Source organism: Giraffa tippelskirchi, chromosome 6 (assembly GCF_054371585.1).
Source record: "Giraffa tippelskirchi isolate mGirTip1 chromosome 6, T2T-mGirTip1v1.2.pri, whole genome shotgun sequence".
NCBI classification, from domain to species: Eukaryota; Metazoa; Chordata; class Mammalia; order Artiodactyla; family Giraffidae; genus Giraffa; species Giraffa tippelskirchi.
In genome coordinates this window covers 72,484,295-72,508,378 of record NC_137280.1, presented here as the reverse complement: position 1 = coordinate 72,508,378, position 24,084 = coordinate 72,484,295, and positions in this window count along the sequence as shown.

Sequence of the window (24,084 nt, the reverse complement as noted above, 5' to 3'; positions counted from 1 at the left end):
TGGAAACAGAAAAAGAAATTAGAACATAGACACAGACAGAAAAGCCGTGCAGGCTCTTGAAAATTTTCATCTGGCTCTCACAAAGGAATAAAACCAAAGGAGAGTGAAGAGTAAGGGCAAGCTCAATGGATTTGTCACTTCCTCTTCATTAAAAATTTAAAGTTGATAAATACCAGATAAAGTATTCAGCGAAATTCATTATGTATAATAAACTGATGTACAGTGAATCTGACTGGTGCTGATTTTCTATAAATACCCAAATTTAGGGATTGTCCCTGAGCTATTCATTAAACTTCAAAGTCAATGAATAATGAATAGGAAATCCATTTGTTCATTAACTTGAGAAACAAAAGATACCTCCCTCCCCTGTTATGTTTCTGATTAATTTGGCTCTGAAACGAGTTAGCAGGTCTATAAACATCCCCCAGGGCTATATCTGGCTCAGGAAGCAGCACTTTTCTCAAAAGAGATGCAAGCCTGTCTGTGCTCAATCTGTTAGAACCCGCCCCTGGTGAAGGTGGGCTGGCTGGGGCTTCTTTCAAGTGAGTTTTGCTCCAGTGAGGAACTGGGGGTCTTTTGATAACACGTAAGCCAGACTGTGCCTGTCAGGGAGTAGTGATCACTGGGCACCTTGGGTAACACTGTCCTGGAGGCTGATCACTTTTCCAGAAAGCATTTGCTGTCTGTAAGGAGACATCCCCACAGGGACAAGGAGTGGAAATGTGTTCCAGCTCCAGCCAGCAGAATTCCAAACGAGGTCATCTCTGCAGGTTCCCTTTATATTTACTGCTCCATTACTTGTTCCCATGACTCTGACCTGATTGAGTTTTATCAAAAATCCCTCCACTTACATCCATCCACCTATTCCAGCTTCCCAGGTGGTAAAGAACTGGACTGCCAATGCAGAGGACGTAAGGGATGTGGGTTCGATCCCTGGGTCAGGAAGATCCCCTGGAGGAGGGCATGTCAACCCACTCCAATATTCTTGCCTGGAGAATCCCATGGACTGAGGAGCCTGGCAGGCTACAGTCCATGGGGTCACAAAGAGTCTGACACGACTGAAGCGACTGAACAGGCACGTACGCACAACCATCTATTCATCCATTTAATAAACTCACGTATTTGTGGAGCACCTGCTCTGAGGGCTGTGGGAGGAATCTTGAACAAGGGAGACAAGATCTTTGCCCCAAGGAAATTACATTCTGGTGGGGATCTGTCACCAAACAAATAAGCCAGCTGTGCTGAAACTCCAATATTTTGGCCACCTGATGTGAAGAAGTGACTCATTTGAAAAGATCCTGATGCTGGGAAAGATTGAAGGTGAGAGGAGAAGGGGAAATCAGAGGATGAGATGGTTGGATGGCATCACCGACTCGATGGACATGAGTTTGAGCAGGCTCCATGAGTTGGTGATGGACAGGGAGGCCTGGCACACTGCAGTCCATGGGGTTGCAAAGAGTCAGACATGACTGAGCGACTGAAGTGAACCACAGGGCGGTAGGTGCAATGGAGAAATGTAGGCATCGAGGTGGGATGGAAGGGGCGGACCGTGTACAGTATCAGAGCCTCTGGTGAAAGAGCCAGGAGGCCAGAAATGAAGCATTGTCAGCCAGGAGGTAAATCCCTGCCCCACCCCCACCCCCCACAACCTGAAGGGAGGTAGGAAAAGAGAGCAGGGGAGAAGAAAAGGCTAAGTCACCAGGAGTGTCAAGAAAAGGAACGGAGATCAGGGAAGAGAAGCAGACAGTTATGGAAAATCTCTTCTGATTAAGCATGGAGATCAGGGAAGAGAAGCAGACAGTTATGGAAAATCTCTTCTGATTAAGCATTGATGCATTATCTCCTTTAATTATTACAAACGGGGAAAGAAAAAACTGAATCTCAGAGAAAGAAGGTGGTTAGATGTCAGAAGGAACTGAGGTGGGAAATGCCTTTCAAAGGGAGGGGAGGAAGTCAGGGGGAAGGGAGAGAGACTTGAGAAGAGAGAGGGGTGAGGAATTGGGCGAGGAAAGGAGGAGGAGCTGGGAGAGGGAGGAGAGAGCTGGGAGGAGAGGGAAGGCGAGGTAGTTAGGAAGAGATGCTATTTGGATGGGAGATGAAAGAACAGGAGAGGCGCAAATGGAGAGAGAGAGAGGAGGAGAGGGGGCTGCCAAAAATTCAGGAGGAAAGGAAAAAATACTGCATGATATCATTCTATGCGGGATCTAAAAATAACACAAATGAATGTATATGCAAAACAGAAACAGACTCAGAGAAAGGCATAGAAAACAAACTGGTCGTTTCCACGGGGGGAAAAGCAAGGGGGAGGGACAGATCCGAACAACGGATTAAGAGATGCAAACTGCTGTGCATTAAATAGATCCGAACAAGGATGTATTGTTGAGGGCAGGGGATTAGAACCATGGTCATATGATAACTTTTAATGGAGCTCACTCTGTTAAAAAAATAACAAACCTGAGTCACTATGCTGTACACCTGAAACTAATACGATCTTGTATGAATGAATCAGGTATGCTTCAAGTTTAGAAAACAGAGGTAGCAATGGAGGCGCAAGGAATGAGGTGAATAAGTAAGAAAGTAAGGGAGAGAAGGGTGGAGAGGAAAAGAGAACCCGAGGTCCTGGAGCAGGGAGCACAAAGCCCGCGGGATGCAGGGGCTGGCCGCCTCTGCCAGATGTTCCTGGGGAGGCGGGGGCCACCTCGTGGCCTCTGCTGCTTCCTCTTGTCTCCAAGGGTCTTCATGGGTGCCCTCTCTCAGCCTGCCCTTTGCCCCCAAACACAACCCCTCCCTCCTCCTTGGCATCTGGGTGAGGCTGCATCTCCAGGCAACCTGTGGCCCAGCAGACCCCATGTGGCTTCTGTGAGGCAGAATCTGGCAAAGCACCCAGGAACTTGGAGCCCTGGCAAGATCGTAGCCCTTCCTGTGGGAGGAAACTATTCCTCCCACCTGGAATGATTCGCATCCACACTGGTGGGTCCTCTCTCCAGCCTCAAGGCTCACTCTGCCTTTTTCCCTCACTGTTTCAGTGATTGTCTTTCTCCATCTCCTAGCATTTGGTTTTGTCTGCTATGTGTTCCGGAGAAGGCAATGGCACCCCACTCCAGTACTCTTGCCTGGAAAATCCCATGGACGGAGGAGCCTGGTAGGCTGCAGTCCCTGGGGTCACTAAGAGTCGGACACGATCGAGCGACTTCACTTTCACTTTTCCCTTTCATGCACTGGAGAAGGAAATGGCAACCCACTCCAGTATTCTTGCCTGGAGAATCCCAGGGACGGGGGAGCCTGGTGGGCCGCCATCTACGGGGTCGCACAGAGTCAGACACGACTGAAGTGACTTAGCAGCAGCAGCAGCAGCTATGTGTTCACGGCTGCACCCTTGGCACCAAGAGCATCTCCAGGAGCTGGAAATGTTAGTGAACTGTGTGTGGAATAAACCAGAAGCTGTTTCTTCTGCTTCTTTGGACTCTAGTTTCCTTATTTGTAAAGAAGGAAGCTGGATGAGATGGTCTCCAGAGTGAACTTCATCTTGAATATTCCATCCCATTCATACCACTCCATTTATGGTAGGCATATTTCCCATCCCCAAGACCACCCTCTGACCCATGGCCTTGCACAATTTCCCTCCTCTTTAATTCAAGGGGGGCCTACAACTGGATTCTCAACCACACATGATGGCAAAGGTGATGAAACAACAGGACCATGTTTGTGTCACATCCTTGACAAAGGGAGAGGAGTTCCATAGTCCCTAGTCAGTTAGATTTAAGAGAATTAAAAAGGAGATGATCCTGAGTGCACATGACCCAATCAAGTAAGGCTTTACTTATTATTTATTTATTTATTTTTTGGCCATGCCTCACAGCATGTGTGATCTTAGTTTCCTGACTAGGGATCCAATCTGTGTCCCCCCTACTGTGGAAGCTAGAGTCCTAATCACTGGACCACCGGGGAAGTCCTGAGTGAAACCTCTGGAGGGAGGTCTCGATGTTAAGAGACTTCTTCTCTTGTTGGTTTTGAAGAAGCAACTCCGTAACTTCTGTAGCTGCCAGGAGATGGATTCTCCCGACGAGCTGGGGGACACAGAAGTGGATGCTTCCAGATGAGAAGGCAGCCCGGCTAATACCTTCACTTCAGTTTTATGAACTGTGGAGCTGCATCAATCAGAGGAGCCTGGTGTCTGCAGTCCATGGGGTCACAAAGAGTTGGACACACCTGAAGCTCAGAGAGGTGGGCGATCCTGCCCAGGGCCACCAGCTAGCCGGCAGGCACGTGGGGAGTTGAGCTCTTCTGCAAGTCCGCCTCCATACGCCTGGCCTTAGAATTCTAGGGAGGACCAAAGGAAAGTTTTGAATGACAAAGCAGTTTCTAGCTTTTAAGAAATGACAGCAAAGCCTCTGATAGCACCTCTGTGCTGGGCTGTGCCAAAGCTCTAATGGAAGACATTAGTCAAATTGGAAACAGGTTGTTTTCATTAACCACAGAAAAAAACTCCATTTCACACCCAGATGGAAAGCATCCTGCTATTCTCATCAACCCCGCTCCCCTTGCCTGCAGGCCCCCTTGAATTTGTCCCCCACCCTCACCTCCTGGGGCGTTCACCGCCAACCCTGCCGAGGGCACTGGGCTCAAGTCTGGGGGCTCACGGTGGGGCTGAGTGCCCATCCCCCAGGGCCCAATGGTGACAGCAAAGTCTTGGACAGGTGACATGCTCACAGCTGGGCTGAGAAAATAGGCTTTGCTGACAGTGGGATGGATGAGACACCCTCATTATAATAGACACTGGGAAGGAAAAAGGAAGACAAGATCATTAATTTTTCCATTAAACATCTTTCGAACATCATCTTGGGAGCTGAGCACGGGGAACCTTGAGACATGAGGACTGCACGTTGGTGCTTACTGAGCTCAGAGTCCAGGGGGCTGACAGCTAGGCACAGCCCGTAGGATGTGCTGCTGGCCCCACAGTAAAGGCAAAGGAGCAGCCATCACTTCTCCTTGTATAGGTGAGGGAGAGGGGCGGGGAGCCAGAAAGCACGCTGGACCTGCATCTGAAACGATCCATCTTAGTATCGTTCTGCCACAGGCAAGTTGTGCCAGCTGAATCTCCAAGCTAAAATGGTAACAACGGTGAGTGCCTGCGACATGGGTTCATGCACTGCCTGGTGGACTGTTTGCAGTCTCCCTAGAGTCTGCCCCCATCTTGTTGTCTGCGGGATGCCCTGGTCCTGAGGACAGTGCCTGGCAAGTGGTAGATGCTCAAAAAGTATTTCTCAGGGGATGGGGTAAAATGAACCACCTTCGCAAACCATAAAAAGCTAGTCAAATACAAAGACTTTTCTAAAGTTTAAAAAGAAAATTTACATGTGAAGCTGTTCACCCATCATTCAGTTCAGTTCAGTTGCTCAGTCGTGTCTGACTCTTTGTGACCCCATGGACTGCAGCACGCCAGGCCTCCCTGTCCATCACCAGCTCCCGGAGCGTGCTCAAACTCACGTGCATCGAGTTGGTGATGCCTTCCAACCATCTCATCCTCTGTCGTCCCCTTCCCCTCCTGCCTTCAATCTTTACTGAGGCAATAAAAAGTGGAAACCATCTAACAGTGGGGATTAAGAAAAGTGGGCATAGGTAAGGGGGTTCAGGATGGAGGAGACACGTGTATACCTATAGCCGATTCACAGTGATGTATGGCAAAACCATCACAATATTATAATTATCCTCTAATTAAAATAAATTAATTGATTAAAAAAAAGAAAAGTAGGCATATACTTTTGAGATATTTTGCCGGCCATAACAATTGTATTCACAAACCTAAGCAAAGATAGAAAAAAGAGAAGTGAACAAAATTTAAAATGCTCAATCTTGTATTCTCCATCTTCACCGCTGGGTTAAAAAATAAATTCTCAGAAGTTTGTTGTCAACATTTGTAAAGAGGAAAATCAAAGTATAAAAGGAAATATATTACAGTGCTAACAAAGTGTGTCTCTGGCTGATAGGTGAGTAATTTTATTTTCTTCTTCCTGTTTTGATACAATTTCCAATCCTTTTAAATGAGTTATCTATTTTTTTTGGGGGGGGGGGAATGGAACAAATAATAAGCCCATTAAAACCCCTACAAGATTTCTTATGATGTGTGCAGTGAATGTTTTCTGCATGATCCTCTAGCTTGGTGTTCTTAGGCTGATTCACTGAAGATTGTACCTCCTTTACCAAGAAAATAAATCTTCTTCTTGCCATACACTCATCACTACTCAGAGCTAGAATTCTAATCACTAGCATTTGTCACTGAATAATAGATATTCTTCATATTATCTCATTTGAGTCACACTATATCCCTGTGGGGTTAGGCTCCTTTTAACACCATAGTAACTACCTTGTGTGGAGTCTTTCTCACACCCCAGGACCTGTGCCAAGCATTGTTTTTAAAGATTTCCTTAGATTTCTACAACAAGCACGCATATAGAGAACAGACCAATGTTTACAGGAGTCAAGTGACAGTCACAAAGCTAACAGGATGAGAATTTGAATCCAGACTTTTGTTTCTTTCACATATTCATCCTTTCATTCATTCATTCATCATTCTTTCCTGGATAACTATGCAGTCCCTCCTGTTCTAAAGGATTGAATGCTTAGCATGTTGGCAGTCATGTGCACGACATGGCACATCCAAGGGAAGTGCTTGGTGACGCGTGAGCCTGTCTTGATGGCTCGGCTCAGACACTTGTGATACAGGCTGGGCGTGTTTGCCTTCCATGGGCAGTAGAGTGGGGCACGGCTGACCAGCACAGTGGTCTCTGTCCTCAGAGACTGTCACAGTGGAAAGATACCTTTAGTGAATATCAAGGTGGCATATGGGAATGACCTTGCATGTTAAAAGGAAGTCAGTCTCAGCATAATCCACTCTTAGAGGGTCCATGGTGTGGGTCCCTTGGGGCCGCCGGAGCTCCTTGAAAACTGAGATTTAGGCTCACTTAGCAAGACGTTCTGGCTTCCCTGGTGGCTCAGATGGTAAAGAATCTGCCTGCAGTTTAGGAGACTGGGATTTGATCCTTGGGTTGGAAAGATCCTCTGGAGAAGGGAAGAGCTACCCACTCCAGTGTTCTTGTCTGGGAAATCCCAGGGACAGAGGAGCCTGGAGGGCTACAGTTCACGACTGAGTGAATAACACACACACGTACACAGCAGGAAGTTCACATGCTCCATGACTAGGTCCTACCAAGCCTGCTTTGGATGAAGCACTAAGCCAGGGCTTTGCACCCAAGTTTTATTACATGTCAACTGCCCTGCAAAGGAGGCAGCATCCCCGGTTTATAGATGAGACAATCAAGGCTGAGAGGGGCGGGGTGACCTGTGCAAGGCCCTGTGGCCCTTTGGGGGAGACTTGGTATCAGAGCCCATGTCTGCTATTTGCACAGCCACTGCACAACCCTTCACGCCAGGTGGCCCCTCAGCACTCACTCTCCAGGGTCCTGGGACCACCGACAAGCCTAGAAGTATGCTGAGCCTCTCTGGAAGAAGCTGAGGCCAGCCCTCACTTTGATTCCAGGTTTCTGAGCTCCTTTAGAGTCAACCCTGATATAATAAGAGTTGCAGCTATCTGAGTTTGTTTTTGCCAGTGTGTTTTTTGTTTTCAAAGTCTTTATTGAATTTGTTACAATATTGTTGTGTTCTATTGTTTGTGTTCTGCTTTTCTGGCCTTGAGGCACATGAGATCTTAGAATCCACTCCCCTTGCACTGGAAGGCAAAGTCTTAACCACTGGGCCACCTAGGAAGTCCAGCCGGTGTGGTTTTCATTGTCCTTTTGTTGTTGTTGCTTGCCAAATATTTATTTTTGATTTTTATTGGAGAATAGTTGATTTACGATGTTGTGTTAGTTTCATGTGTGCGGCAAAGTGAATCAGTTATGTATATGCATATATCCACTCTTTTTTAGATTCTTTTCCCATATAGATCATAACAGAGTACTGAGTGGAGTTCCCTGTGCTACACAGTCAGTCCTACTTTATATATAAAGTAGATAACTACTTTATATATAGTGTGTGTATCTGTCAATCCCAATCTCCCAATCTGTCCCTCTCCTTCCCCACCTTACCGCCCCCCGATAACCATAAGTTTGTTTTCTCCATCTGTAACTCTTTCTGATTGGTAGGTAAGTTCATTTGCACTCTTCTTTTTAGATTCCACATATAAGCCATATCAATGATATTTGTCTTTTGCTGTCATTTGTTTGCTTCTTCAGGGAACGTGACTGTAGGTTTTAATGTTAAACTTGTAAGTGTGATCTTATTTGTTTGTGGTGGGTCCTAGCCTACATCTGCCAAGAACTGACTCAGTGACGCAGCACATAACCTCCGAACCCTCCCCGTCAACATCCATCCCGCCACGGCCCTGAACAAAGACCTGGGAAGGGTCTGGCACTAAAAATATGACAGTGCTTCTTCATGCGGCATTAAAATAGAAGCAGTAATACGCCATCAAGTTAATGGAGAGAAGTCCCATGTGTTCTCATCCTGCTGCTATTTTAGTGTTCAAATAGAAAATCTTTCCAGAAGAGCTTTTTAAAAAATTATTTCTAATGTCTCGGCTGGTATCCCAAGCACAAGGCTGGTGTTATTTTATTACTGAGTAATTTAACACAGATGAATCCCAAACTTTTCCATATAATTACTCAATTAATTATTGTTTTCTTTGTTGTCTAAGAATGTAGCTCAATCCACACACACACAATCACACACACTCTCTTTCTCACTCACAGACATACAACTCATTCACACATACAACCCCTCCACACACACTCACAAATACAACTTACACACATATACACACACTGGCCAAAGCTTCTCTCCGAGGGTTTATCAAGACCCAGAATATTAGGTCACCTGCCCACTTTCATGCCTTCTACAGATCTGATAGAAGAAGAAAGTGAGGTCAGGGTGTGAAAACTTGCTCTTTGGAACCCTAACACTGGCTGTTCCTTTAACATACACTGTGTGCCAGTCTGGGTGGGTGCTAGAAACTTCAGACTCCTCAGCTCATATAATCCTTACAACTTGCCTTAAAAGATGTTTTGCTGATGCCCTCTTTTCTTTTTTTAATTGAGTGTAATCACTTTACAATGCTGTGTTAGTTTCTGCTGAACATCGAAGAGAATCGGCCGTATATATACATATATCCCTTCCTTCTCCACCCTCCCACCACCCCGTCCCACCCATAGAGGTCATCACAGAGCTCTGAGCTGAGCTGCCTATGCTTTATAGCAGGTTCCTACTAGCTATCTGGTTTACACCTGGCAGCTTATTTATGTCAGTCCCTATCTCCCAGTTCATTCCACCCTCCCCTTCTCCCACGTGCCTACATGCCTGTTCCCCATGTCTGTGTCTCTATTCCTGCCCTGCAAATAGATTCACCTGTACCATTTTTCTAGATTCCACATATGTGTTTATAGTTGAGGAAACTGTGACTCTGAGAGGCACTGGAAACTGCCACCTACAAAGCAAATTTACTGGAAAACAGAGCCCTTCATGGGGCTTCCCTGACCCCAGGACCACCCTCTTCCCTTTCCGTTCAGTGACCCCTTCTGCCTCCTCCTCTATGTCCTTACCCTTCATCTCTTTGGTGATTTATTCTCTAGTACTAACTTAGGGATTCCCCAGGTGGCCTTTCTCTCTGTCTTCTATTGTAGAAGAGGTGGGAAAACTGTTTCTTCAGAGAGTCAGAGGGTTACTATGTAAGGCTCTGTGGGCACACAGCCTCTGTTGTCACTACCCAACGCTGTCACTGTAGCAAAAACAGCCATAGATAATCCATGAATGAATGAGTGTTACTGGGTTCCAATAAAACTTCATTTACAAAAACAGTCTCCAAGCCCACCTTTGTTTGACAACTCCTCTCTGGATGTTATCATGCAATAAAACTCCAGCTGATGAGTTTGTGGAAATTGTGGCATTGGGTTCCAATTCAAAGGCCACCCTCTTGACCATGTGGACAACACACCTTAGCCAAGATGTAGTGTGAGCTGGGAGAAGCCTGGACCCCTGAGATCTCAGTGCAGCAGACCTGGAATGCTTCCCTCATGACCTAGTGAAGTCAAGAGAGAAATAATCTTGCCTATGACAACCCACTGCCATTTTGGGGTTTCCTTCATGAACAGCTGAAACTAATCCCCATGCATAAGTGAAGCCAGGCTCACAGCATATATTTTGTAGAATCTGTCTTCTTCAGACCTTTTACAAATCAAAATGATGTTTAATTCACCTCTACCCTTTGGATACCTCTCTGTCTCATGATTTTCCAGACATTTTCCAACAATTGCATTCGTATTTTTTCTTAGTGCTTCCCAGGTGGTGCTAGTGGTAAAGAACCCGCCTGCCAATGAAGGTAAATGTTAAGAGATGTGGATTTGATCCCTGGGTCAGAAGATACCCTGGAGAAGGGCATGGTAACCCACTCCAGTATTCTGCCTGGAGAATGCCATGGACAGAGGAGCCTGGCGGGCTACAGTCCATAGGGTTGCAAAGAGTCGGACACGAATTTTTTCTTAATACTTTATAATATTCCTTCTTTCTTTCCTTCTAGTTTTGAACAAGTGTTTATAGAATACCATGAACAAGCACTGTGTAGTTTTGGGGGCAAGACTATGAAGAGGATAAGCAAGATACACACTCTTGTGGAACCACATGCCCAGGGTCTTAAGCGTGGCCTCACTTCATCTCTACTCCTCCTGGGCTCGTCTCTATTTATTTTATGCACTCATTTGTGTATTCAATTTTATTCCTTTCCTTTTCAGTTTTTTTCTTTTTATTTATTTACTTTTTCTGTTTCCCCTTAGAAATCGCTTTGCACTCTCCTCTGACCTGGGTTTGGCTGTAACTCCCTGTGCTGCCCAAGGATGTAGTCTCTTCATCCTCTCGAACTCACGCTTCATACCCACGCTCTCTAAAATTTTATTCTTTATTTATCTGTTGCCTGCACGGGGTCTTCTTTCGGGCTTTCTCTAGTTGCGGTGAGCAGGGGCTACTCTTCCTTGTGGTGCCTGGGCTTCTCATTGCAGTGGCTTCTCTTGTTGCAAAGCACAGGCTCCAGGGCACAGGCTCACTGGTTGTGGCTCTTGGGCTTAGTTGCCCCGTGGCATGTGGAACCTTCCCAGACAAGGGATTGTGCCCGAGTACCCTGCATTGACAGGTGGATCCTTCACCACTAGGCCACCAGAGAAGTTCCCCCATTGTGTTCTTTGTTAAAAAATAAACCAGACCATGTCACTCACCTGCCCAAAATCTTCCAAAGACTTCCTCTGATACTAAGAATAAAATTCCCAAGTCTTACAGCACAGCCCGTAAGTGCAGTGCAGGGTTGGGCCAGCTCAGTGTCTAGCACGTAACAGATGCTCACTCAACATCAACCAAATGTTGTGGGCTGAATATTGAGATTGAACAAGAGCATTTCCAGATCTGATATTTGAGATTCTGAAGTTTTCTTTGTTTGCTTCCCTGCTCCCAGCTTGTGTCTGTGTGTGTGGAGAAGAGGAAGACAGCATTTGAGGGTGCAAGATGTCTTCTGGCCGAGACACCCATTCCTCAGGTAGTTGTGATGAGGGAAGTTGTAGTAAGAAGATTCTGAAGACTGGGGCCACAGAAGCCAGCATCCAAAATGGGTCATCAGGGCTGTGTTCCTTTTAGAGGCTCCAGGGAAGAATCTATTTCCTTGCCTTTCCAGTGAGTAAAGCTCAGCTTTGTTTTTTTAGCTCATGATCACACATCAGTCTGACCTCTGCTTCCATCATGGCATCTCAGGCTTGATCACCCTGCTACCTTCTTTTAAGGACCCTCATGCGACGTGGGACCCATGCAAATATTTGAAGTAATCTCCCTATCCTTAATTTAATCCTCTTTGCAATGTCCCTTTTGCCATCTATGGTAACCTATTCAGGCTTCCTCGATGGCCGGTGAAGAATCCACCTGTAATGCAGGAGACACAGGAGACATGGGTTTGATCTATGGGTCAGCAAGATCCTCTGGAGGAGGAAATGGCAACCCACTCCAGTATTCTTGCTTGAAAAATCCCATAGAGAGAGGAGCCTAACGGGCCACAGTCCATGAGGGTCACAAAAGAGTCATAACCTATTCACAGGTTCTGGGTTTTAGGGTATGGACATCTGTATGAGAGTCCCTTGGACAGCAAGGAGATCAAACCAGTCCATCCTAAAGGAAATCAACCCTGGATATTCATTGGAAGGACTGATACTGAAGCTGAAGCTCCAATACTTTGGGCACCTGTTGGAAAGAGCTGACACACTGGAAAAGACCCTGATGCTGGGAAAGATTGAAGGTGGGAGGAGAAGAGGGTGGCAGAGGATAAGATGGTTAGATAGGATCACCCACTCAATGGACATGAATTTGAGCAAACTCCGGGAGACAGTCAAGGACAGGGGAGCCTGGCATACTGCAGTCCATGGGTCTCAAAGAGTCAGACACGACTTAGTGACTGAACAACAACATCTGTGTGAGGGGCATTATTCCATCCACCACTGCAAATATGTTCCACCGGAAGCTCTTATTCAGTATCTCACTCAAACCAGAGCACTCTGCTTCATGTTTCCCATATTCTACTTCCAATTTAGATTTGTCTAAAGGAAGTCCTGCAATGGGAACAAACAAGTTTGTTTGAAATGTCAGTTGCCTGGGTTACCTACAGCTCTGAGATGAATTCAGAGCTCTTTAATTCAGAGGCTGAAGGATATCTCTTCCATGAAGTCTTCTATAGATTGAGCATCACCACAGTCCCAGACTCTCCTCTGGAGGATCTGATTCAGTGGGTCTAGGGTGGGGCTTGCTCACATTTTTGACAAGTACTCAAAGGGTTTCTTAGCACCAGGAGAGTTTGAAGGACACTTCTCAACAAGCTCTGCGCCCGTATTCTGTCCTCTGTCAACTACAAATTGGCACTTGCCATCTTCCTCTACAGGGATTAAATCATGTGCTGCTGAAAGTGCTGACCTCCACTAGCCCCTGAAAGGAACTCAGGGCAGAGAGCAGAAATGAGGCACTCTGTGCTCTAGGAAGACTGATCTATCGGGTCTCCAGATAGATGTTTTCAGGAGCCGATTTTATGAGCCCAATTCTTGTATCTCCTCAAGTCTAGAAAAGCACTACAATTTTTTATGATGACACCTGCTCCTTGAGACCAGCAGAAACCTTCTGCAAAATAAATATGTGCTTGATTGCCTGTACTCCATCCCCCTTCACCAAAATCACATCTATACTGACTTTCCCCACTCTCTCTTTGGAGCAGTTTCTCAGAGCTATCTGAGATGCTTTCTCCTGGGCTAAAGTCCTCATTTTGCCCCAAATAAAACTTAACTTGCAACTTTCACATTGTGCATTTTTTTCAAGTCAACACCTCTGTGACGTAATCCTCCAGCAACCCAACCTCCTAGAGAAGGAAGAGACAGGGGGATGGGGGTGCATTTCCTGGGGACCTGCTGGCAGTTGGGCACCATGCCATAGAGGCTCCTCATGCTAACCTGGGATGTCGGCATTGGTCTCTCTCATGGACGGAGCAGGAAGAGGAGGGACAAACACCTGCCCTCATGCCATCCTTCATAAAGAGTGAAGCTGGAATTAGAGCTGGATCTGTCCAGATGAAGTCACATTCTCTTTTACTCCAGAGAAAACATGGCAGAGATTTCACCAGAATCTATCCATGAACGAATAGGTATCAAACTGACTCACTTGTCAAGTACAATAAAATCTCTGACTATGAAACCCACTAGAGAGAATCCATAAAACATCAATCATCAGGAGGATGAGCTTGACCAAGAAGGCTAACCCATTTGTGTCACATCTGCTGAGATATGGCTTACTCTCCACTCAATTATTGTTTTCCTTTTAACTCAAACGATTGGGAAAACCATGTCAATCTTCCACTTTCTTCACTGTGTTTAAACACAGCCATGACTCACTGTTGCTCTCAAAGGAAAATTGGACAACAAACAACCAAGCAGAGATTGGACCCGTCATTCTTAAGAGAAATAGAAAAGCTGGGAAGTAATGCAATTGCAGCCAAACTAAGGGCTTCTCTTTTCATTCGCAGAGTAAAGCAGCTTAATTGAAAAACATTCTTTGCAAATGGACAAAGAGGGAGTAATAGGTAGAAGCCTGATTAGAAGTAATGGCAGGGGGGTGAATTTCCAAGCCGTGTATTCTAAATTTACTTGTAGTTTCTTAGAAAATTAAGAGAACATATGACAGCATCATGTACCTTTAAAGCTAGTGAAGGAGGAAAGGAACAGGCTGAGCTGACTCCATCTTGAAAAAGAAGGAAACTCCATCTTCTACTTTCAGTGAGCTTTGGACCATGTGCCTGGTGGCCATGGGGATAACCTACCTACAGTGGAACTGGCTTCCCGGACTGATAAACACCATATTTCACACCAAGATTTCCCGTTGCCAAAAAGAATGTGATAATCCCCTATGTAGTCAATCACCTTTGTAATCTTTACGGCACCCATTGGTGTAGGCTACAATGTATAACCAGCTGACCCTTCTGATTACGAATCTCATGGCTGTAACCTGATTGGATCTCCCTTTAACACTTTCCAAGCTGGGTCTAAGGAATTTGGGGAAGTGGGCTTGAGAAGTACACTTAAGGTACATAAGGTTTTCACAAAAGTCAGTCGGGGTCCTTGGCTAAGAGGAGACTCTGCCTTGGGCCCGCCGGTGTAATAAACTGCACTCCACTATCTGCATTGTCCTTCTGAGTGAGTTTGTTTCCCGGAATGCGTGGCTATAACACTAGTAGTTACAACCTTCTAGATAGGTTTCAAAGGAAGTCCCGGCATAATGCAACGCTGTTAATTCAAGCTCATCCCAACCAGAGTAGTATTGAGAAAACAACTTTGCACGACTCAGAAATGAACAAAGACTGATGGCACATCTTTTGAAAATCACAACAGAAAGTCGCCTGTCAGTCACCCCAAGGATGTTTTCTTTGACTTACTATTCACTACCGATGAAGGTGCGGGCTCTAATATTGAATGTCAGTTTGTAGTTTTTGTCCGGAAGAAATGTAAATTATTTCTTCCAAGAAAGGAAAATAACCACAGAGCTTAAGATCTTATTGGCCAGTAGGACACTAAATGGGCTTCCTAGGAGGCTCAGTAGTAAAAAATCCACTTGCCAACGCAGGAGACCTGGGTTGGATCCCTGGGTCAGAAAGATCCCCTGGAGAAGGAAATGTCAGCCCACTCCAGTACTCTTGCCTGGGGAATTCCATGGACAGAGGAACCTGGTGGGCTACAGTCCATGAGGATGCAAAGAGTCTGATACGACATAGCAACAAAACAACAAAGGACATTGAACAATATATGAAAGTATTATTTTTAGTTTTAGAGAAGTCAATAAAAGTTGCTGACACAAATTGTGAGATGATTTGTTCTAGTTCTGTGAAAAATACCATTGGTAGCTTGATAGGGATTGCATTGAATCTATAGATTGCTTTGCGTAGTATACTCATTTTCACTATATTAATTCTTCCAATCCATGAACACGGTATATTTCTCCATCTGTTTGTGTCCTCTTTGATTTCTTTCATCAGTGTTTTATAGTTTTCTATATATAAGTCTTTTGTTTCTTTAGGTAGATATATTCCTAAGTATTTTATTCTTTTTGTTGCAATGGTGAATGGTATTGTTTCCTTAATTTCTCTTTCTGTTTTCTCATTCTTGGAGTATAGGAATGCAAGTGATTTCTGTGTGTTAATTTTATATCCTGCAACTTTACTATATTCATTTGATCAACTCTAGTAATTTTCTAGTAGAGTCTTTAGGGTTTTCTATGTAGAGGATCATGTCATCTGCAAACAGTGAGAGTTTTACTTCTTCTTTTCCTATCTGTATTCCTTTTATTTCTTTTTCAGCTCTGATTGCTGTGGCCAAAACTTCCAAAACTATGTTGAATAGTAGTGGTGAGAGTGGGCATCCTTGCCTTGTTCCTGACTTTAGGGGAAATGCTTTCAATTTTTCACCATTGAGGATAATGTTTGCTGCGGGTTTGTCATATATAGCTTTTATTATGTTGAGATATGTTCCTTCTATTCCTGCTTTCTGGAGGGTTTTTATCATAAATGGATGCTGAATTTTGTCAAAGGCTTTTTCTGCATCTATTGAGAAAACCATACTCACAATTTGTATGGAAATATAAGAAACCTCGAATAGCCAAAGCAATCTTGAGGAAGAAGAATGGAACTGGAGGAATCAACCTGCCTGACTTCAGGCTCTACTACAAAGCCACAGTCATCAAGACAGTATGGTACTGGCACAAAGATAGAAATATAGATCAATGGAACAAAATAGAAAGCCCAGAGATAAACCCACGCACATATGGACACCTTATCTTCGACAAAGGAGGCAAGAATATACAATGGAGAAAAGACAATCTCTTTAACAAGTGGTGCTGGGAAAACTGGTCAACCACTTGTAAAAGAATGAAACTAGAACACTTCCTAACACCGTACACAAAAATAAACTCAAAATGGATTAAAGATCTAAACGTAAGACCAGAAACTATAAAACTCCTAGAGGAAAACATAGGCAAAACACTCTCCGACATAAATCACAGCAGGATCCTCCATGACCCACCTCCCAGAATATTGGAAATAAAAGCAAAAATAAACAAATGGGACCTAATTAAAATTAAAAGCTTTTGCACAACAAAGGAAACTATAAGCAAGGTGAAAAGACAGCCTTCAGAATGGGAGAAAATAATAGCAAATGAAGCAACAGACAAACAGTTAATCTCAAAAATATACAAGCAACTTTTGCAGCTGAATTCCAGAAAAATAAACGACCCAATCAAAAAATGGGCCAAAGAACTAAACAGACATTTCTCCAAAGAAGACATACAGATGGCTAACAAACACATGAAAAGATGCTCAACATCACTCATTATTAGAGAAATGCAAATCAAAACCACAAAGAGGTATCATTTCACACCAGTCAGAATGGCTGCTATCCAAAAGTCTACAAGCAATAAATGCTGGAGAGGGTGTGGAGAAAAGGGAACCCTCTTACACTGTTGGTGGGAATGCAAACTAGTACAGCCACTATGGAGAACAGTGTGGAGATTCCTTAGAAAACTGGGAATAGAACTGCCATATGACCCAGCAATCCCACTGCTGGGCATATACACCAAGGAAACCAGAATTGAAAGAGACGCGTGTACCCCAATGTTCATCGCAGCACTGTTTACAATAGCCAGGACATGGAAGCAACCTAGATGTCCATCAGCAGACGAATGGATAAGGAAGCTGTGGTACATAAATACAATGGAATATTACTCAGCCATTAAAAAAAATACATTTGAATCGGTTCTACTGAGATGGATGAAACTGGAGCCCATTATACAGAGTGAAGTAAGCCAGAAAGAAAAACAACAATACAGTATACTAATGCATATATATGGAATTTGAAAGATGGTAACGATAACCCTATATGCGAGACAGAATAAGAGACACAGATGCATGGAACAATTTTATGGACTCTGAGGGAGAAGGTGAGGGTGGGACGTTCTGGGAGAATAGCATTGAAACATGTATATTATCGTATGTGAGGCAGAGCACCATTCCATGTTCGATGCATGAGACAGGGGCTCAGGGCCGGGGCAATGGGATGGCCCAGAGGGATGGGATGGGGAGAGAGGTGGGTGGGGGGTCCGGGAGGGGGAACACATGTAGACCCATGGCTGATTCATGTCAATGTGTGGCAAAAACTATTACAATATTGTAAAGTAATTAGCCCCCAACTAAAATAAATAAATTTATAAAATAAAAAAAAAAAAGTTGCTGACACAAAAACTACAAAATCTTATTTTTCTATGTTGAATAATTCCCTCTATCATTACCTTTTATTGGTTTTGACTTCTCTATTGTAACATTATATTTGATTAGAAAAACATGCCTCAAACTTACAAATAAGGCCAAGAGAGTGCAGGGAATCTTTGTCATGTCAAATGGGGCTTTGTTTAACAAGGACATTCAAGGATTATTTAATTATCTAGGGGAATTTACCTCTGTTTCATTTTAAAACTTGACATTTCTGTGTGACATTCCCTACTTACTTTTCAGCTTTCTCTAATGATGATGCAAATTCTTTCTGCCTGGTAGAAAATACAACCTCTAGGGTTGCGGTTTTATTACCCTGTAGAACACTAACCAGTTTGGTTATCTATTGCAGGCAATTTCTCTCAAGCTGAACTTGCTAGGGATCCTCTTGCCCAGCATGTGGAAAAGTTTACTCTGGTGAATGTGGTCAAGTAGCAACAAACAGAAGCAAACTGGAATTCAGTTTGTCCATGATTGGCTCTGGAAACATGGTGTCACTTGCTCAATACTTTGTGATTATGAAACCATCTGTGTTTCTCCACGATTAGAAAAAGCCAGAGGGGAAGTCGGCTTTTTGTGAGGACTATTTTTTTTCCTTACATCATTTAAAGAAATCCTTACAACAAATGGTTATACCCATTTTTCAGATGAGAAAACTGAGGATCAATGGAAGTGTGTAAATGGCAAAGCCAGCATTTGAAACCCAGGGTACAAGCTGGGTTCTAGCTCATTCATCTTGCAACTGCAGCTCACAGAACCCAGCACAGCCTAGAAAGTTGATACATGTTGATATTCACTGAATGGGAAGAAGTTAATGCAACAGGGGGGATGAAAGGAAATTGATTTCTCCTTTCCAGAGTCTTGGTGTTTGTTGCCTTCTTTGAAAACTACTCAAGTGATTACACAGTGTTTTCGTCCCTTTCTTGACTCCTGCCTTCATCCATGCCTGCCCTCTTGATGGTATTCCTCATGAGTCCAAGTCAGACGGGCTTCCCAGGAGGTGCCAGTGGTAAAGAATTCACCTATTAATGAAGGAGATGCAAGAGACACAAGTTCCATCCCTTGGTTGAGAAGGCCCCCTGGAGTAGAAAATGACAACCCATTCCAGTATTCTTGCCTGGAAAATCCCATGAGCAGAAGAGCCAGGCTGGCTACAGTCCATGGAGCTGCAAAGAGTTGGACATGACTGAGCCCCCACACACACGCCACAGAAGACACTCTGATTCTGGAAAGAGCCCTTGGTGATGGTGCTACCTGGCTTCAGTGTGCTCTATTTTGGAGTCTGTACAGCATTTCCCCCTCCCTCCACCGCCCCGCGCCATCCCTGCTGCATGCCAGCCACTGCAGATGGCCAGAGCTTAGTTCTGCAGGGGCAGGGGCCTGTTCTGTAGGGACATTGGCAGGATCACTTAAGAGTGTGTGTTCCTCTGGGTGGGACAAACCGATAAAAGGCAGGGTACCCAGTTACGTGTAAATTTCAGATACCTTTTTAGTAGAAGTGTTTCCCATACAATCCTTGAGACAAACTTCTACTCAAAAATTATTTGCTGTTGGCCTGAAATTCAAATTTAACTACACATCCTTATTTTTATTTGCTGCGTCTGGCATCCTTACTCTGGTAAGAAGGCTGGATTTCGGGATTTCTTTGGAGTCTCTTTGATGTTCTCCTTTCCTTCAACTGCCTTCCTCCATATCCTTCTCATCGGCCCTTCAGAGCTCCCTGCCGCAAACGTGCCTGTTCACGTTTTGACAAACATGTCCAAGGTTCTCTTAAGTTCAGTTCAGTCTCTCTGTCATGTCCAACTCTTTGTGACCCCATGGACTGCAGCATGCCAGGCTTCCCAGTCCATCATCAACTCCTGGAGCTTGCTCAAACTCATATCCATTGAGTTAGTGATGCCATCCAACCCTTTCATCCTCTGTCGCCCCTTCTCTTCCTGCCTTCAATCTTTCCCAGCATCAGGGTCTTTTCCAAGGAGTCAGTTCTTTGCATCAGGTGGCCACAGTATTGGAGTTTCAGCTTCAGCATCTGTCCTTCCAATGAATAGTCAGGACTGATTTCCTTTAGGATGGACTAGTTGGATCACCTTGCAGTCCAAGGGACTCTCAAGAGTCTTCTCCAACACCACAGTTCAAAAGCATCAATTCTTTGGCGGTCAGCTTTCTTTCTAGTCCAACACTCACATCCATACATGACTACTGCAAAGACCATAGCTTTGACTAGATGGACCCTTGTAGGCAAAGTGATCTCTGCTTTTTAATATGCTCTCTAGGTTGGTCATAGCTTTTCTTCGAAGGAGCAAGTGTCTTTTAATTTCATGGCTGCAGTCACCATCTGCAGTGATTTTGGAGCCCAAGAAAATAAAGTTTCTCACTGTTCCCATTGTTTCCCCATCTATTTGCCATGAAGTGATGGGACCAGATGCCATGATCTTTGTTTTTTGAATGTTGAGTTTTATGCCAGTTTTTTCTCTATATAAACTCTTGTCCCTCTGCCTCTGAGGCATCTCTAGATGCAATAACTCCTACAGGGATCTATCCTCATGCTTGCCGCCTCCACAGGGACTACCCTCTGCCCCATGCCATAGCTCTCGCCCCTTTTCAGTCTCCTGAAAATGCCTCCTACTCCGGGAGCTTTTATCAACACCCTGGTGCTTTGGGGTGTGTTAGCACAGGTTCGTGTGCCCGATGCACAGTGAGGCCCAACAAACTGAAACACTGGAGTTTGGAGTAGAGAAAGGTGTATTGCAAGCCATACAAGGAGAGGGTGGCTCATGCCCTCCCCCCTAAAAAAGAAACTCCTCCTGGAGCTCCCCAAAGGGTTTTGACAAAGCATTTTTAAAAGACAGGTGAGGGGGTGGGTCCCATCTCTTCATGGCAAATCGATGGGGAAACAGTGGAAACAGTGGCAGACTTTATTTTTGGGGCTCCAAAATCACCGTAGATGGTGACTGCAGCTATGAAATTAAAACACTTGCTCCTGGAAGAAAAATTATGACCAACCTAGACAGCATATTAAAAAGCAGAGACATTTCTTTGCCAACAAAGATCCGTCTAGTCAAAGCTATGGTTTTTCCAGTAGTCATGTATGGATGTGAGAGTTGGACTATAAAGAAAGTTGAGCTCTGAAGACTTGATGCTTTTGAACTGTGGTGTTGGAGAAGACTCTTGAGAGTCCCTTGGACTGCAAGGAGATCCAACCAGTCCATCCTAAAGGAAATCAGCCCTGACTATTCATTGCAGGGATGAATGCTGAAGCTGAAACTCCAATACTTTGGCCACCTGATGCAAAGAACTGACTCATTAGAAAAGACCCTGATGCTGGGAAAGATTGAAGGTGGGAGGAGAAGGGGACGACAGAGGATGAGATGGTTGGATGGCATCATCGACTCAATGGACATGAGTTTGAGTAAGCTCTGGGAGTTGGTGATGGACAGAAAGGCCTGGCATGCTGCAGTCCATGGCCTCGCTAAGAGTCGGACAAGACTGAGCAACTGAACTGAACTGAGAGAGAGTGTCACAGGGTGTGTGATCCACCCTTGCACAGTTCTCTGATTGGCTGATGGTGAAGTCACCGGGTAATATCACATTATCAGCCTTTAGGCTCCAGGAGGCCTGAGGCTACCTGCTCCTGATTGTCAAGTAGTTAACTTCTTCCCTTTGTTGGAGAGGGGGAGGTTTTTTCATTTGCAGAACAACTCAGGAAAGGTGCATCGAATACTATTATCTGAGTATTTCAGAGAGGAGCTATAGCAGAGGACATGGGGGTGGGCTGTCCTGGGAAAGCCCGTGGGGTCCTGCTCGGTTACAGCTGCTCCTCCTTGGAATCTTGTGAGCATTTTTTTTTCCTGGTCACCCACTGGGGAAGCAGCATGATATAAAGCAGTAAGCGGACATTTGAAGGCAGAAGGTTCTCTTCTTGAATCTGCAATGTGTCTTCAGAGAAGCGAACCCATCTTGCTCTATCTTAGTTTTTCACGTGTCAGACAAAAGTATGATGCCAAGAGAAAAATGAAATTATTTGTCTAAAGTGCTTGACCACAGCCGATTCTCAAAACTATTTTTTTTCTTTATTCATCACTATGAACTTTCTCTCTATAGATTTTAATCTAGATAGTAATTGCAATAATTCATGCACTGATCTCATTTTTTAAAAATTTTAATTTTTAAAATGTTATTGAAATATGGTTGATTCACAGTGCTGTGTTCAACTTTGGCTGTACAGGGAAATGACTCGGTTATACATATATGTATTTTTTCATATTCTTTTCCATTATGGTTTATCATGGGATATTGAATATAGTTCTCTGCGCTATACAGTATGACCTTGTTGTTTATCCACTCTGTATAATAGTTTGCCTCTGCTAATCCCAAAAAATTCATTTTTTGAGATTGACAATGGAGGAGATAACATCTTGAAGATGGTAAACTCAGCAACAGTCGCTCTTTGGATATAGCAGGTGCTTCTCAAGCAATGGCAGATTGGAATCTGCTATTTCCTATACCCTAAGCTGCATAGCAAGTCTCTTGTTTTGTAAAAGAAGCATTGGAACCATTGGTCACATGGTTTCAAATCTGTTCCACATGCCCCACAGGAGCTGCAATGATGTGTCAATTAAACGGTTGATTATGCAACGGATATATAATTTTCATATTCATAAAGCAATCATCTATTATTAAGATTTCTTCTCCATTTAAATGAAAAGAATCCTTTATGTAGGAAGTTAGTCAATTACTTTTACATCAGAAGGGATGGTATGCATTTTCTTTTAGACATCAAAATCTTATTCGGAGCCTTTACAGCTTCCAAAGATGTATTTATGGGAAAACTGCTGTTTGCGGAATGGCTTGGGTTTCTGTAAACTGAAATGGGCACGCATGAAACCTATTTGCAAAATTAAACACAACACTGTGAATCAACCAGTGCAAATCTCAGGTCACACATATAGGAAGTGGAAGCTTTGAATGGGCTTCTGCATCTGTGCATTCTTTTGGACCTTAAAAGAACCCAGGAAGGCAGGCCAAGCTGAGGCCTCTGCCCCACTTATGGATGCTATTACTGAAGACAAGGTTTGAGCCATTCCCCAGAGGTCACTGAGCCAGTGAGTGGGACATCAGGGTGTTCAGTGAAGCATCGAGGTGGTGTCTGAGACTTGGTAAGGGCTTGATCCATGTTCTCACTGTTGCAACCAAGCCCTGCTTCTGCGACCCTCAGCCAGCAAACCTTCCACTGGCACCCAGTGTTCTCTGAACCTCAGCACAGAGTCTGACTTGGAAGTCATCCTGGACCTCGCTCTGTGTGCCTCTGGCCCATTGGCTCCATGCCCGCCTCTCCTGGTCTGCTCTTGGCTGCTCCTGCACAACCCGCTGGAACAGAGGGGACACTCCTGGTTTACGCTGGGATATGCACTCAGATCTCACGAAAGACTGCAAGAAGTGAAGGAAGGACCACTCCACGGCCCAGCACCTCCTCCTGCATGGGCAGATTTCTAAACTTCCCAATGGCTTTTGTTATACCCCAAGGGTCTGAGGGAGTGACGCTACGCTAAGTAGTGAGATTATTTTCTTCCCCTAGGGTGGATGGATGGAAGGATGGATGGATGGGTAACTATTGTTGTTGTTGTTTAGTCGCCTAGTCATTTCTAACTCTTCACTATCCCATGGACTGCAGCACACCAGGCCTCCCTGTCCCTCACCATCTCCAAAAGTTTGCCCAAGTTCATGTCCATTGCATCGGTCACATCATCCAACCATCTCATCCTCTGTTGCCTTCTTTGCCTTCTGCCTTCAATCCTTCCCAGCATCAGAGTAACTATTAAAAATACACAAACGTCTAAAATTCAAAATTTGGGTTTGTTTGATTCCAAGTGATTAAAAAAATTAAAACATTTATTTTTTACCTGATGACATAAAGAATGATTTCTTATAGGATATTTAGAAAATGCAGCAAAACACAGTGGAGAGAATTAGAGTCACCTGCACTCCCCAAGGAAATGGCAACCCACTCCAGTACTCTTGCTTGGAAAATCCTATGGACAGAGGAGCCTGGTAGGCTGCAGTCCATGGGTTCGCTAAGGGTTGGACAGGACCAAGCGACTTCACTTTCACTTTTCACTTTCATGCATTGGAGAAGGAAATGGCAACCCACTCCAGTGTTCTTGCCTGGAGAATCCCAGGGACGGGGGAGCCTGGTGGGCTGCCGTCTGTGGGGTCGCACA